At 43.7% G+C, this 13756-nt stretch overlaps 1 protein-coding gene and 1 long non-coding RNA gene across 5 annotated transcripts in view; one reads left to right on the top strand and one right to left on the bottom strand.

Annotated features, from left to right (window-relative positions):
- The window catches only part of IL6ST (interleukin 6 cytokine family signal transducer), a 35825-nt gene extending 34152 nt beyond the window's left edge, over positions 1–1673 (bottom strand). For both annotated transcript variants that reach the window (XM_052778652.1, XM_052778655.1), the window contains exon 1: positions 1546–1673. The gene's annotated coding sequence lies outside the window, so the exon portion shown is untranslated. The remainder of the gene's footprint in view (positions 1–1545) is intronic.
- Positions 431–13756, top strand: part of LOC128137586 (uncharacterized) — a 47504-nt gene continuing 34178 nt past the window's right edge. The window contains exon 1 of one of the 3 annotated variants that reach the window (XR_008233745.1): positions 431–900. This is a non-coding gene — a long non-coding RNA (uncharacterized LOC128137586). Of the gene's footprint in view, positions 901–1857; positions 1970–10804; positions 10933–13756 lie in introns of those variants that run through there. The other 2 variants (XR_008233744.1, XR_008233743.1) reach the window with 2 other exon arrangements.

Raw genomic sequence — 13756 nt, 5'->3', positions numbered from 1 at the left:
TTGTGATACATCAACATATAGATTAAAGTTTAAGTTCAGAAGTTACATGCTTTCAACAGATACCTTTTACATACTGTTATGCCTCTGAAAGTAACAGTATTTAGGAAGACAAGTATAAATTTTAAGTTCTATAAGGGAAAAGAGGGTGTAAGAAAAAAGCCCATAACTCCCCAAAGTATCCAACCTCTTCAGGTTGTGGACCCTTTTTTTCTCCTCTTCTCAGTGACAGTACAGGTCACTAGTGACAAAACTATAACCCCACATAATTCTATTACCAGGTTTCTCTTTCAGAAATGCCTCAGAAGTAACAAGCAGCCACCAGCTGGCCATCACCTAATCAGCCTAAAACAGGGATGAAAACTGAGACTGGGATTTATTCTCCTCTGCACTGCCAACACACTTGGCAGCCTGCTTTCCTTTGTGCCTCAGTTTCATCATCTGCAAGATGAAAATAATGACACCGTTTTTCTCTAGGAAGAGCGTCAGAGACCCACTGCAAGGAGGACTGGAGCTCAGGAGCACATCGGAAGTTAGCAGACAACCCGGGCTGCTTACTGAACCCACTCCTCCCTAACTCCTCGCGGAATCCCTCCGGTAGTTGGATCAGGTGTAAAACAAAGTGTGCCTTTCTTTCAAGGCCAGCAGTCTTCTACCTTCTTGGTGTACAGCCAACAAGAACAGACCACTTGTGGTGAAGGCAACAAAACGGAACGCTTTCCAACAAGAAAACGCTTGCCAACAGTACGGCCAAGCTTATCGGAGACTTGAAAAAGCCCGAAAGACACGAGTCTACCGAGGGTCTCAGCACCTTTATTAATTAAGACTACCGGCTTTAACAGCCGCCGCACTAGAGAAAAACCCGGATACTCTTCAGTCTTACCCTCCGCGCCACGACAGCAGGTCAGTAAAACCGCATCAAGACAGGGGAAGGGTTGCGGGGGGGGCACCCCCAGCAGCTGGTACTACGCACACCGGCAAGAAAAGGGCCTCGACGGCCTCTCAGGCCCCTACACCGAGGAGGCCCCGGGCGGCCCGGCAGCGGGCGAGGCCATACTGCATTTTAAGCGCCACCGCCGGGCCAGCTCCGCCAGCGCCCGCCGAGGGGAGCCGAGACGCCGCTGCGGGGAGCGGGCGGCGGCACCCGCACCCCCTCCCAGCCCGCCGGGCCGGGCCGGGCCCCGCTCGCGGAGGACCGCTCACAGCCGCGGGCGGGGAAGACTGCCGCCGGACGCCCCCGCGGGGAAGGCGAGGGGTCGGCTCGGGAACCGAGTGGCGCAGGGCTGGCGTCCTCCCCTCCGTCTCCGTCTCCCAGCCAGCCCTGGCCGAGCGCCCACCCGCCCGCCCCGGCGTCCCCGCCCGCGGCGCACGGCCCGGCCTGCCGAGCCCGGCTACGGCCCGCAGGGGAAGAACGGGCCAACGCGGCCGCCGCCACCGCCCCTCGCAGGGGGGAGAGAGAGGGGCGCACAGAGACGGCAAGGAAGCTGAGGGGGGGGCCCCCAAGAGAAGGGGAAAACCGCCTGCGGCGGCCAGCCTCCCGGTCCTTACCTGCCGCAGCGGCGCTGCCGCCGCCGCCTCACGGCACCCCACGCCCCGCCGACAAGCCCCTAAATAACGGCTCCGCCGCGCCGCGCCATCGCGCCGCCGTCCCGCACGCGCAGCCCCACGCCCCGTCACGCTCCCTCACCCCTCCCCACTCCCCCACCCCGCGCCCTTCCCTCCTCGACTCGCGCCGCCATTGGCGCGCGGGGGGCGTGACGTCGCCGAAAGGGGGCGGGGGGGCGGAGCTTCCCGTAACGAGCCGACCGGTGCCAGGATCCCGGGCGCGAGGGGCGCGCGCGGCCGGCGCGGGGCGGGAAGGGCGGCGGTCTGTGAGGGGAGGCGGGTTCCCCCACCCCCCGCCGCCGCCTGCCCGGCGCTCCTCGCCCTCCTCCCCTCGGAGAAACGCTCCCCGCAGGGTTTTCCCCTCAAGGTGTGTTGCAGGGTGTGTAAGAACAGAAGACGAGCTGGAGAAGCCCCGCTTCCCGGGGAGGGGGGCGGGAGCGCAGTCGCCTCCGTCGCCCCCTGCGGCTCTTACCTGCGAGGTGCACGGCAGCCGCGGGACCCTTAGCTGAGGCGAGCCGGCCTCTGCCCGGGCCGCCGGCGGCGAGGCCTCTGGAAGCTTCTCCCGGCCTTCAGCCGGCCGGGCCTGCGCCGGCTGTGCGGCGGGGGTGTCCTCCCGGGCAGGCCTGAGGAGCGAGCAGCCTTCCCAGCTTTTCGCAAGGCTCCCCTGGGAGCAAGGGCGGCTGGAGAATATTATCAACAGCAGCGGTGTTGGCAAAACGCTGTTACCGAGAGCAGTTCCCTGGAAAAGGTGTTTGTGGAAGGCTGGGTTGCTAGGAAATGGTCCTTAATATAGATCGTTCATGTGATCAGGATCCAGGGAAGCCTTTGGGTTCCCTCCATGGTTATGCTTGTACGTTTCTTCATTCGGTAACCCTGAAAAATTACTTTTGTAAATGAGACACAGTCATGTGCTCTAAGATGTCCTCTTCATTCCAGATTAATTTTTTCCAGCTCACGAGTGAGAAGGAGCACATTTCAGTGCCACATCCACTAACTTGCACGGTGCTAAGAGTGTCAAAGTAGGCTGTTTCTAGTCAGGAAAGTACCAGACATCAGTGATGCGTGCCCAAGTTGCTTCCTGCCGTATGCTTTATGCTTTTGCCCGTCTACTTAAATTATCTTTGGGCTTGAGTGGGATATGAGCTATACTATATTTTTAGTTACATCTTTAGAGGAATAGGCAGATTAGCTACACAAGTAGGGCATCTAGTCCAATATCCTGTTTCAAACACTGGCTAGCATGAGCTGCTAATGAGAAAAGACTAAGAACTTTGGAAAACGATAGTGGACGATAACTTGTTTCTCACATGTTTAGTACCAGTCTCTGATTATGTTTGGTTTACTTTCTGAGGTGGCTTAATATCCCCAACAAAAATACTGTTGTTGCTGACTCTGAGTATGTCGTATATTTTATACGTAACAGTAGATCTGGATGGCCACTTAAGAGGTCATTTCCTCTGCTTTCCTCAAGACAAAATCGGCCATACTTAAATAGTTTCCGACAGGTATTTATCTAACCTGCAGATTAAATTTATTACTTCATGTCCCTACTTACAGCTGATGCTCCTTCTAGCAACCTTAGATGCTTGTTGTGTTGCTCTTTCTCTCATTGGTGGTCTCTACATTTAATAGACCCAGTCCTTTCAGTCTTCTTTCACAGGGTTTTTCATGTTCAAACCCTTCTTAATGTATCAGGACAACTGACATCTGGGCAATAAGTTTCACAGTTTTTTTATTATGAAAAAAGTACTTCAGCATTACAATTTGTCTCTTTTGCTTTCTCTTCAGATTATGGTTGGTGTGTTTGTTCTTAATGTTGATGTAAGATTACAGTTTGAGAATCATGTATAATTGGTAGATTTTCAGTTCATGTGGATATCCCTGCTTCAGTACCCTCAAAAAATCTGTGTTTGGCAACAAAAGGTTAAGTGGAAGCAGGCTCCAACTAGAGGGACTGCAAAAATAATTGGGTTTTTTTCTCTTGTTTTAGCATATCGTCTGTGTCCTGTAAGATCATTAGTGTTCTGCTGCTAAACAGACATTCCAGGAGTAGACGCTGAACTCTTCCCCCCCTTCCCCCAGCCAACAGAAAGCCTCTTGTGACATTCTCATTCCGAAATCCGATAGCCTGAAGCGATTCCTGGTTTATTGCCAGAACTTGTAGAACAACACCCCCCCCTTCAAAACCAATCCTGTCTCAGGCCTCAGTTACATATGACATGTATCGTAACTCTTCAAATAAGCAAGAGCTCTTGTATTTCACAGACTATTTATAGACTCAATGTAGAACTATTTCCACATAGCTGAAGTTCCACAGAAGAACAAAACAATTTATTTGCAATTGCAGTTAATTTTTCTGTGTTGGCACAAAATATCATTACTATAGTAACAGTTTAGTTGCTGTATTCAGTACTGTGTGAACTGTCCTTCTAAGATGATTGGCTTTCCCAAAGATTTTTTGTAGGTTTGGAAAGTGATGATAGCATGCTTGCCTATATACCTTATCTTCCCTTCAGAACCTTTTGCAAACTCTGGATGCATGGAAAGATACCTCAGAAGTGTAAAGAAATAGCCTTACGGACAGACTGAGTCCCATTTCTCTATGGTATCAGTCAGCGGGTACAAGTCACTCCTCTATTTTCCACCAGCCCTAGCTGCAATGGTGACATGGATGGTGGGGTAGTCACTGTCCTTGTGGGTGACCTGAAAACAGTTGTAATAGCCCTGTTGATCACTTAGTTGATCTTGTTGATCCTGTTAGTCCAGTAATTTGCAGTCAGGGCTGCTGTTTGGCTTGCCTTATGTTACTCAGAGGAAATAATTTGACATCTGTGTTGCAAATGGAAGTAAGTGGAATTAAATGTGGTAAGATATATTTTTCTTAAATGATCACCATCTACCCCAAATGTGGTTTGTGTTAATCTTTTCCTTCTTTCACAGGCAGGACTGAATGTTTTGGGCAATTATGTTACATCATACATCAGGCTGAGTTTTGTTTTTATTCTTATGAAACCTAAGGTTTTAATCTGACAGGAGGATTGTTCATGTTACAGTGATTTCTAGTTCTGTGTCAGCATCTTCTCTAGTGATAAATGCTTCGTTTTGAATCTTGTTGGTGAAGGTGAAACTCAACTGTGGTCACAAACACTGGGCCAAAACCTCTGCTGGCGTAAACAACATGGTCCATGGGAGCTGTAAATGCTTACATTCTGTCATGGCATCTTGTAGCCTGGAGTATAAAATAAATTGTCTCGACTGTGGCCTTTTAAAATATACAGACTGCACTTTCAATGACACACCAGAAATCTGACTTTTTACACCATCATTAGACATTTTCTGGTGCAAGCAGGTAAAAAGTTAATAGCATTATCACTGCCATTGGATGGAATCAGGACGTTTGGGATCCCAGGTAAAGAAAACAATTAAGTCCTTCAAGCATGTTGTGAAGTGCCTTTTCTGCACATGGACGATTTCCTGAAAGACTTTAGTTTGATTTACTGCATTATATTCTTCCCTACTGATACACATTACACTGCTGTATATTGTACTGTATATACAGTACAGCACTGATGTAGTATAAACACCAGTAATTTAAAGTTTCAACTGCTCAGAGACATTCAAAATTCTGGCCACATTTTAAAAATGTTCCTGCAAACCAGCATTTTAATATGCACATTGAATTAAGCATTATATGAAATAAGTTAGTCTATTGAATTCACTAAATATGTGAGGCAAGAATAAAAGGAAGTTAATTGTCAGGAACTGGAAGGTCTTTGAGATGAATTATCTATCTCTGCACACGGCAATTTGTGTTCAACACAGTGCTCAGATCAGGGCTATATAGGACATTTCCAAACTCCCATCTTCCACAGCTGGGATATAAGTAGGTGGAGCATGCCTTCCCACCCTCTGTTTTTTCAACCCCAGGAAGAAGAGGATAGCCTGGGAATATGGAGATGGGTGATAACACTTGGAAAACATTCAGTGATGGGCAAAAGTTTCTGGGTAGCTGCTTGACTGTGGGAGCAGAGATATTTTTAGAGATGCTGTTAGAGATTGCCTAGGAACAAACTTGTACCACTTTTTATGGATCATTTCAGCAGTTTTGTAACAAGTTGTGATGAAGTCTGCAGTCAATGCAAAATCTACTGAATCCAACCACGTTGGTGAGGGGCCTGGAGCATAAGTCTTATGAGGAGTGGCTGAATGAGCTGGGGCTGTTTAGTCTGGAAAAGAGGAGGCTGAGGGGAGACCTTATTGCTCTCTACAACTACCTGAAAGGAGGTTGTAGTGAGGTGGGTGCTGGTCTCTTCTGTCAGGTGGCTGGTGGTAGGACAAGAGGAAATGGCCTCAAGTTGCGGCAAGGGAGATTTAGGTTGGATATTAGGAAAAATTTCTTTACTGAGAGGGTTGTCAAGCATTGGAACAGGCTGGCCAGGGAAGTGGTTGAGTCACCATCCCTGGAAGTATTCAAAAAGCACGTAGACGAGGTACTCCAGAACATGGTTTAGTGGGCATGGTTGATGGTCGGACTCGATGATCTTGAAGGTCTTTTCCGACCTAAATGATTCTATGATTCTGTGATTCTCTATGCCACAGAGAGGAAAAGATCTTTCTGGAATGTATTGTTATTTTGGTATAAGGACATGAAGCATCACATAGATACATCAGGGGTGTGAAAAGATTCCTCAGTCCTGGATACATTTGGTTTTGCTGGAGATGGGTCACTGTCAGAACAGGGATTTGGGGGAAGATTTTCAAAGTCATGGAGGAGCTGAACAACAAGACCCTTTAATGGCAATGTTCTGACCCATCACAAGTCAAAGACATTTTCTGTGAGATGGCTGAATCACTACATGTAACTATTTGTCTGGGAGGTTCAGTGACACATCCAAACCTCTTGCTGAAGTGATGTTGTTATCTCAGCTTGTATCACTGTCCTGAACTTGAACTTATGAATATGGGTGTCAGTGTCCTTACACTCAAGATGGAGCTCTGTTTTCTGACATTCTTTAACAGTAAAAAGAGTCACTTTTTTCCCCCCCCAAGAGTAGAGAGGAGTAGTCCTTTGACCTGAGTGGCCAGAGCAGTGGCAGACATTTGTGTTGAAGCCATAGTCTTGTAGGTCATGAAGTCATGGTAAAGTCCCCTGAAGAAGAAGGCAGGAGGCAGGCTGGGAGGCAGCAGCAAGGAAAAAATGGATGATGTAACTGTTGGAAATGATTTAGTGAGGGTTACAGCATTTCCCAGCTTTATAACTTACCAAACATGAGCTGCTCAGTGGCAGCAAAAAAACAGGCTTGGCAATTCATTACTTCCTTTTGAGGGAGATTGGAGGATACTGCTTTTTCCCTAGACTAGTAGGTGTTTGCAGTCCCTGGACAAAGGGGAAAAGTTCACTGAGCCAACCAGCCACTATTGCAGCCAATCAAATGCTTACAACCTAGGCAAAAGCAAGTCCACTTGATACTTGATGGCACTTGTTGCACCAAGCAGTGAATGATGCATATGGCAACAGGGCTATCCTCATTCTTTAGCATCACTGTGCCCAGTAGGTTGCTAAAATCTGAGACTTGGGACAAGGTCTTGCAAAATTCAGTCAGGGTGTGTAAAGCTTTAACTGGGCTTCAGCAGTTCAGAAAAATCTTGTGCTCATTGGAAGAAGTTAGAAATGGGGACAGTTGACTCCTCCACACATGATAAGCTTGACAGGGAAGCATTGGGTTGTTGAAGAGGACTTGACCCAATTCTTCTGCTGTGATTCTCAGGAAGAGGAATGGCAACAATATGAAGCTGCGGGCACATGGAACAGAAACAAGATTGGTTATAGCCCACTGAAAAATAACAGCACATCTGACAGAGCGGTGCGGAACCTAGCAATCTGCTTGTTTTTCTGGGGTGGAAATTGTACAGCTAATGTCATTTTAGACCTGGGCTGGAAGCTTTGACAGATGGAACATATTGCTAGGTGGTGTTTTTTCCCAAAAGATAGTGTGCAGGACAATGAGAAAAAAAGGGGTCTGACCTTCACTGGAGGAATAAGGCCAAAGATGAGACCAGAAAAATGAAAAGGCTTCTAAGTGTAAGCAAGCAAATATGAAATACCAGTGAAGATAAAATAAAAATACTGAAAAGGATGAAATTAATCAAACATAGAAGATGCTTAAGTTAGAATGAGTAATGCAGTGAAATTGCAGTTCACTGCAAGGAAGTGTTGATTCAGACTGGTAGCTAAGATGAGCTGAAGGTGTTGTGACACGCTGCAGTCGCTTACACCACGTGTGAGCTGCCCATGAGTTTAGTATACTTTTGGCAGCTGCTAGAGCTAAAAAGCCTTTGGAGTGGTTCTGCATACACAGCCCAAAGTGTAGATGTGTCCTTGGACAAATGCTTAAGGCAGAACTCTCAGACAGTAGACAACAAGACCCAATGAGGAGTAGCCAAAGACAATTAAAAAGGAGAGGAAGATGTCCTCAGAATGAGTGGGATTGTCTTTCCTACCTGGCCACAAAGACTTTCATGAGCAGTGTGGCCAACAACAAATATGCCAGAAAATATAAGTCAGTCCTTCATTGCCCAGGTAATCTAGTATTTGAAAAAAATAAGGTCATGTGTGAAGAACAGCTGAGCTGAGCCTGAATATGGGCTGACAAAAGTGATACTAGCAATAGAAAAAGGCATTCTGAAAACTCAAGGCCATGGTTCAGTCTCCTTTGTTATAGGATGTATATTCACAGCCAATCTGTGTTATATACATGTAATTGTGGATTCCTTTCTGATGTTGACCTCTTAAAAACCACATGTAAGTGGCACTTTCTGTCCTTTTCAGTGAGCAAGAGAACAGTCCTAGTCAAACTGTGACTGGCCATAGTTATTCAGCCTTCCTTGTGTTTTGGACAGGCTGTAACAATGTTGCAGTTAGTGCAGAAAAAAATCATGACATGCCTCTTCAGGTTGTATGGTAATTGGCTAACAAGGCACAGAATTTCAAATGGAGCTCATATTCTGGGTCCTCAACTGCAGAGCATAGCAGGGAGAGCGCAGGGGGAGTCTGACTCCAGGCTCCACACTGTGGTTGCTCCACCACAACCACTCTGCTGAGTACTTTCCAGTATCAGACAGCATGACTAGCAGTTATGAAACACAGCATCTTAAAGCACAAAGTTGTTGTTTGTTATTACAGCTTCTCTTTGTGCACAGGAATGTGCTAGCTGGTACCCCACTGTTTAAATTATGGCAACTTTTTTAGTGTTGTGTTGTTCTGTGATCCTGCTTTCCCTACATAAATTAAGAAGTACACCTGGCACTTAGAGGAAGGATGAAGAGGTCAGCAATAGCTCTTCATGTTTAGAGTCATTCCACTACCTAAGACCAGCCCTCACACAGACAAGTTTCAGCCTTAGTACGGAAAGCTCCACTCTGCAATAAGAACCTGTATGCAGTAAAAAATAGTTCAGCTTGACTTTCTTTAACAACCATAAATTTGCTTCCTGTCAATTCACGTGTCAGGGCGACACCCAGCTTCTGAAGACCTATTCTGTTGTAGCATGCTGTGTATGAATTAAGCTGTTGTTATGGTTGAAACATTGGCATTCTGATGCTACAGCTTGTGGCTTCTCGCTATAGGATGGTAGAGACCAAACAAACAGTGTATATGGAGCTTACAGAGATGAAATGTGCTACAGGCAAACTACTGACAAATCCTTCTTGTATTTTTCCACGCTACACCTACTGTTAGACAGAAATCAATACAGTGAGATACCACTTGATTTCCAGGAGGAGAGCTATCAGCAATGATACATAGTTAATTGTCTTGAAGTGACACATTTTTAAAAAGGGATCTTGACAGCTTTGTGCTTGAAGTTTTCTGCTTGAGCTGTTCCAAAACACAAAAGGCTGGAGCCTGCTGCTACAAGTAAAGGCTGTGGGACTCATGGGGATGTACATTCTCGTCAGCAAAACTGAATCCAAGTTCTGTATTAGAGAACCCCTCATTCACTGCTGCCTCATAGTTAAATTGAGTGATGCTATGCAGAGCAGTTAAGGCTGTGCATAGAAAAATATATTCAGTTCTGAGTATTTTACTGTTAGAGTAATATCACCAAAAGTGAGTGCATTCATGAGAAAGAGTCACAACTTCATACCATGAAGGAATGAAGACTTGAGAATAGGAACAACTGAAAAAACAGTAACAAAATTCAGCATGCCAGGTAAATTTGTGTGTGAATGTGGAGAATATAGGCTTTTGGTAATAATTTCCCATTGCTAAGACATACTAGATTGTGGTATAGCTTCCATCAGCTACAGGTCTTAAATAATTTATATCTGGAGTGAACTATATATTTAGGTACCTAGGAAACCTATGCATTTACTGGAAAATAAAAGAAAATAATGATTTGTATTAGCCAGTTCATACTGCAACTTTATATATGGTACGAAGATACAGATAAAGATCTTCGCCCCGTATGCTTCACTACCTTTGAGGATCTGCTTTGCATTTTACATTTCTGGTCTCGCTGATCTATATTCTCTTCTCCTTCTTCTACTTCACCATTAAGAGTTCTTCCTTTCTTTTATCTCCTTATGCTCGTTGTCTCCTCTTCATTGCCAACCTATTTTCTTATGTTTTCCTTTTTTTCTCTGCTCCCTTTAGCATTACCTTAAATACAACTGTTATATTTACAACTTGCCCAGAATCCGTCTGTCAAAATAATGCCTTCTAAGGGTCGTCTTAGGGAGAAGGTTAATTGGATAAGAGTATTTGTGTGCTGTATTTATACTATTACTAAGCTGTATAACAAACAAAATTCTGCCAAAAAATCTGAAATTACACCGAGTTCCTTTTCCTCTTGTCTCACCACTTGCAGTAACAAGTGCTTTGCAGTCAGAATTTAGCAAACAAAAATGATGTGGTCATGCATAAGGCATAGCAAAATCAAGGCCAGTTTCTGAGTACTGAAACTCCTCTGTAGTGCCAACAGCAGTGAAATCTTGCTTTAAGAGATAAGCCAGAGAGATATGAATCATAGCCTGAAAGCATCTCCTACACTGAGCTGTGAAGCATTCTTTCTAGAGCCCAGGCCTCAATTTAGAAATTGTCATTGTTACTTGAAATTCTGATATGAATATTTGTAATCAAGCTTTAACCTTGAAGAACAGAATTTTGTAGGTTTTGTTATTTCTTTTTGGTTTTCTTGCAGCACTCAAATTTCCCAGACAGGACTAGGAGCTCATTGTCTTGCTGGTGTATAAACGTGTGGAAAAATGCAGACCTTCTCCCACAATCAGGGATCCGAAAAGATTATATAAAATGGCAGACAAACGTTAGTGGTAAGAGATGTAATAAACAAACCAAATTGTTATTGTAATCATAGACTAATGCTCCCTCATTCTTTACATTATCATTGTCTATTCCTTGTCACTTTCCTGCCTCTTTTCTTTTGCCCTTCCTTTCTTCTGTAATTAGGGCCACTTTTCATTCTGCCTGTAAAGGTTGACTTTAATATACTTTGTCTATAGTTAATTAAGCAGTGGGAGAATCTTCTTGCAGATATATATATATATACACACACTCAAGTCATGTCAATATCAATATATCCTGAAACACATAGGCTGCTCCTGTTCATATTTTAGTGCCTTTTCTGAATAGATCCCTTATGAAACTGCTTGCTAGTATTTGCTCCAAAGTTCTAGTTCATAAAGTATTACTTTAATTTTATTATATGACTGACTGTGATAATCAATATCAACTAAAGGAATAATTAATTCACTAATGATAGTTTGTTGAACAAGAGGCATTAACATTTTCACTATCCTGGTATTTTATATGCAGTCCTTAGCAATATGAATAAATGTATTTCAGAAATGCTTACAAATCTTATGTCACTCATTAATTGCCTGATGAGCTTGAAACAAAAGGAGCCATTAACAAATTACTTTTAATGCACTGGATTTGATGAAAATTCTCAGATTATGATGACATTCTCCTGGTAGGTTCCTGTGGGCAGCTTCATACTGTATATTAAATACATGTCAACATTTAACAGCAATAGTATATGCAGGTTCTTCTAAATTAAATGTTTTAAAAACGTGAGTGTGAAGTTGGGTGATCTCATCTTCGGATGTGTTGAGTGCACTGTTCTCCCCTGAGCTGATGGTGGATAATATGAGCTTTGAGAGGAGGGCTGGACCACAGTGCCTTCAGAGCTTTCTTTCTGAATTATTTCCTAAATTATTTTACAATTCTATGGTAATCATTAGCTTATCACTGAAGATCAGGCTATTAGTCCATGTACTGTCCAATGCATACTATTTATAGGGTTATTGGTGTATATTCAACATGTCTTTTTAGATTTTTTTTTTATACTACATTTATGCATACCTTATTACAAGTTTAACTGTGCATCACTGAGAATATGCATACTTTATAGAGACTCAGATGACCATTAATGCCCGGAAATACAGCAATACATTCGGAATAAGCACCTATCTACTTTGGAGTGATTACATGTTTGGTGTAAAGATGTATTCCATATCTCATTTTGAAAAAAGCTGGCCTATAGTGCCTTTGTGTACTGCTCTGACCCCTGGGAAAGCTCCTCAAATGTTGTGTAAGTTATGGTCTAAAGTTGCTTTGCAGGTTATTTGTAGCCCAGTGTTTCTTAGACCATTCACTGTTCTCAGGAATGACCTGGTAGTTGCTCTCTGCTCTCTTGCAGTGTTTTAGGTGTCAGGCTCTCCTTTTCTTGCCTTTTCTTCCTTTAGAGCTTTTTCATTTTATTTTTTCCTTGCTTGTTCCACTACATTTCCTTCTGCTGACTTTTCATCTGGCTTTATTTAGTGTTGTCCAGGGCACGCCTCAGTGTCAGGAGGCAAATTTGGTAAGGTGGGCTGGTATCACAGCCTGTGATCTATGGGAACCCTTGCCACAGGCAGAAGTACTAGCAGCAGATAAATACAGGGAAGACAAGGAAGATGTGATTAACAAACTACTGCCCTCACTGCCTGAGTTAGGACTTGGTGGCAGCCAGAAACTAGTACCTTACATAAAGATGAGCTATTGACTGTATGGTGATGGGATCTTGCCCCTTGGGAAGCAGCAGTTCCTGGCTCTTGCTAAGTTCCTTCCAGCAAGTTCAACCACTGACTTAGAAAAGAAAAATACAATCTGACATATAATCCTTGACAAGTTGCTGACCCTTGTATCTGAGGGATGAGAGGAAACTATTCTCAGTGTTCACATAGTTCTTTTCTCTAGAAGCAGTAATTCTTTGTCCACAGCCTTAAAAAAAAAAAAAAAAAAGTCTGGGTTGAAGACAGAAAGTTCGGTCTCATTTCTGTGTGTAAGAAGTCCCTTTTACAGATGATTGAATTCAGCTGTGTCTGGGGTGAATGTAACAATTGTTTAATAATGTGAAGCCTGAAATTATATCCAGCTGATTCTGTAGGGGGATTTTGCAGGCAGGAAGAAGTTAATTATCCAAAGCTGGATCCATATCAATATTAGTCTTATTGGCTCACACACTGTAAGCTTGATAGCTCTAAAGTGGTAACTGACTTTTTTTTTATATCATTTGTGAGTATATGCTATACTATAAGAAGGTACTTTTCCAGCCAGCTAAAGAAACAACTTTTTACCTGCTCATTAATCGATTACGCTTTTCTTGAGAAAAAGAATGTAACCTAACATAATACTCCAACAGTTACTGCAAAAACAAATTTAAGTAGAAGCTTTTCAGGTCATGATACAGGATTTCGGAATGCCTTTTCATATCATGGATGCTGCCTCTTAGATGAAAAAGTTTTGTTGTTTGTTTTTTTTTCCCCTCAAAACTAGTAAGAGTCACCAGGACCAGTATGTTTTCAGTGTTCTCATTGGTAGTAACGTGAAGTCATCTTGATGGTATGAATATAATGAAGAATCATAGCTAGGTTTTCATTATATTAAGGGCTAGCTGATTTGGTTCCTGAACTGTGAAGTGAAACTTACTGATAAAACTCTAGACCAGCAAAGCTAACGAGTGTTTTATTATTGAAGCTGTAGGGTAAGCATGTTCTCTGAGGAATTAAATCTTCAGCCACTATTAGAAAGTTAAGCATGGGCATGAATGTATATTAATCCTAATTCTGATTTCATTTAAATCAATAGGAATTT

This window comes from Harpia harpyja, chromosome Z (genome assembly GCF_026419915.1).
Source record: "Harpia harpyja isolate bHarHar1 chromosome Z, bHarHar1 primary haplotype, whole genome shotgun sequence".
NCBI classification, from domain to species: Eukaryota; Metazoa; Chordata; class Aves; order Accipitriformes; family Accipitridae; genus Harpia; species Harpia harpyja.
This window is presented reverse-complemented; position numbering and strand designations above follow the sequence as displayed.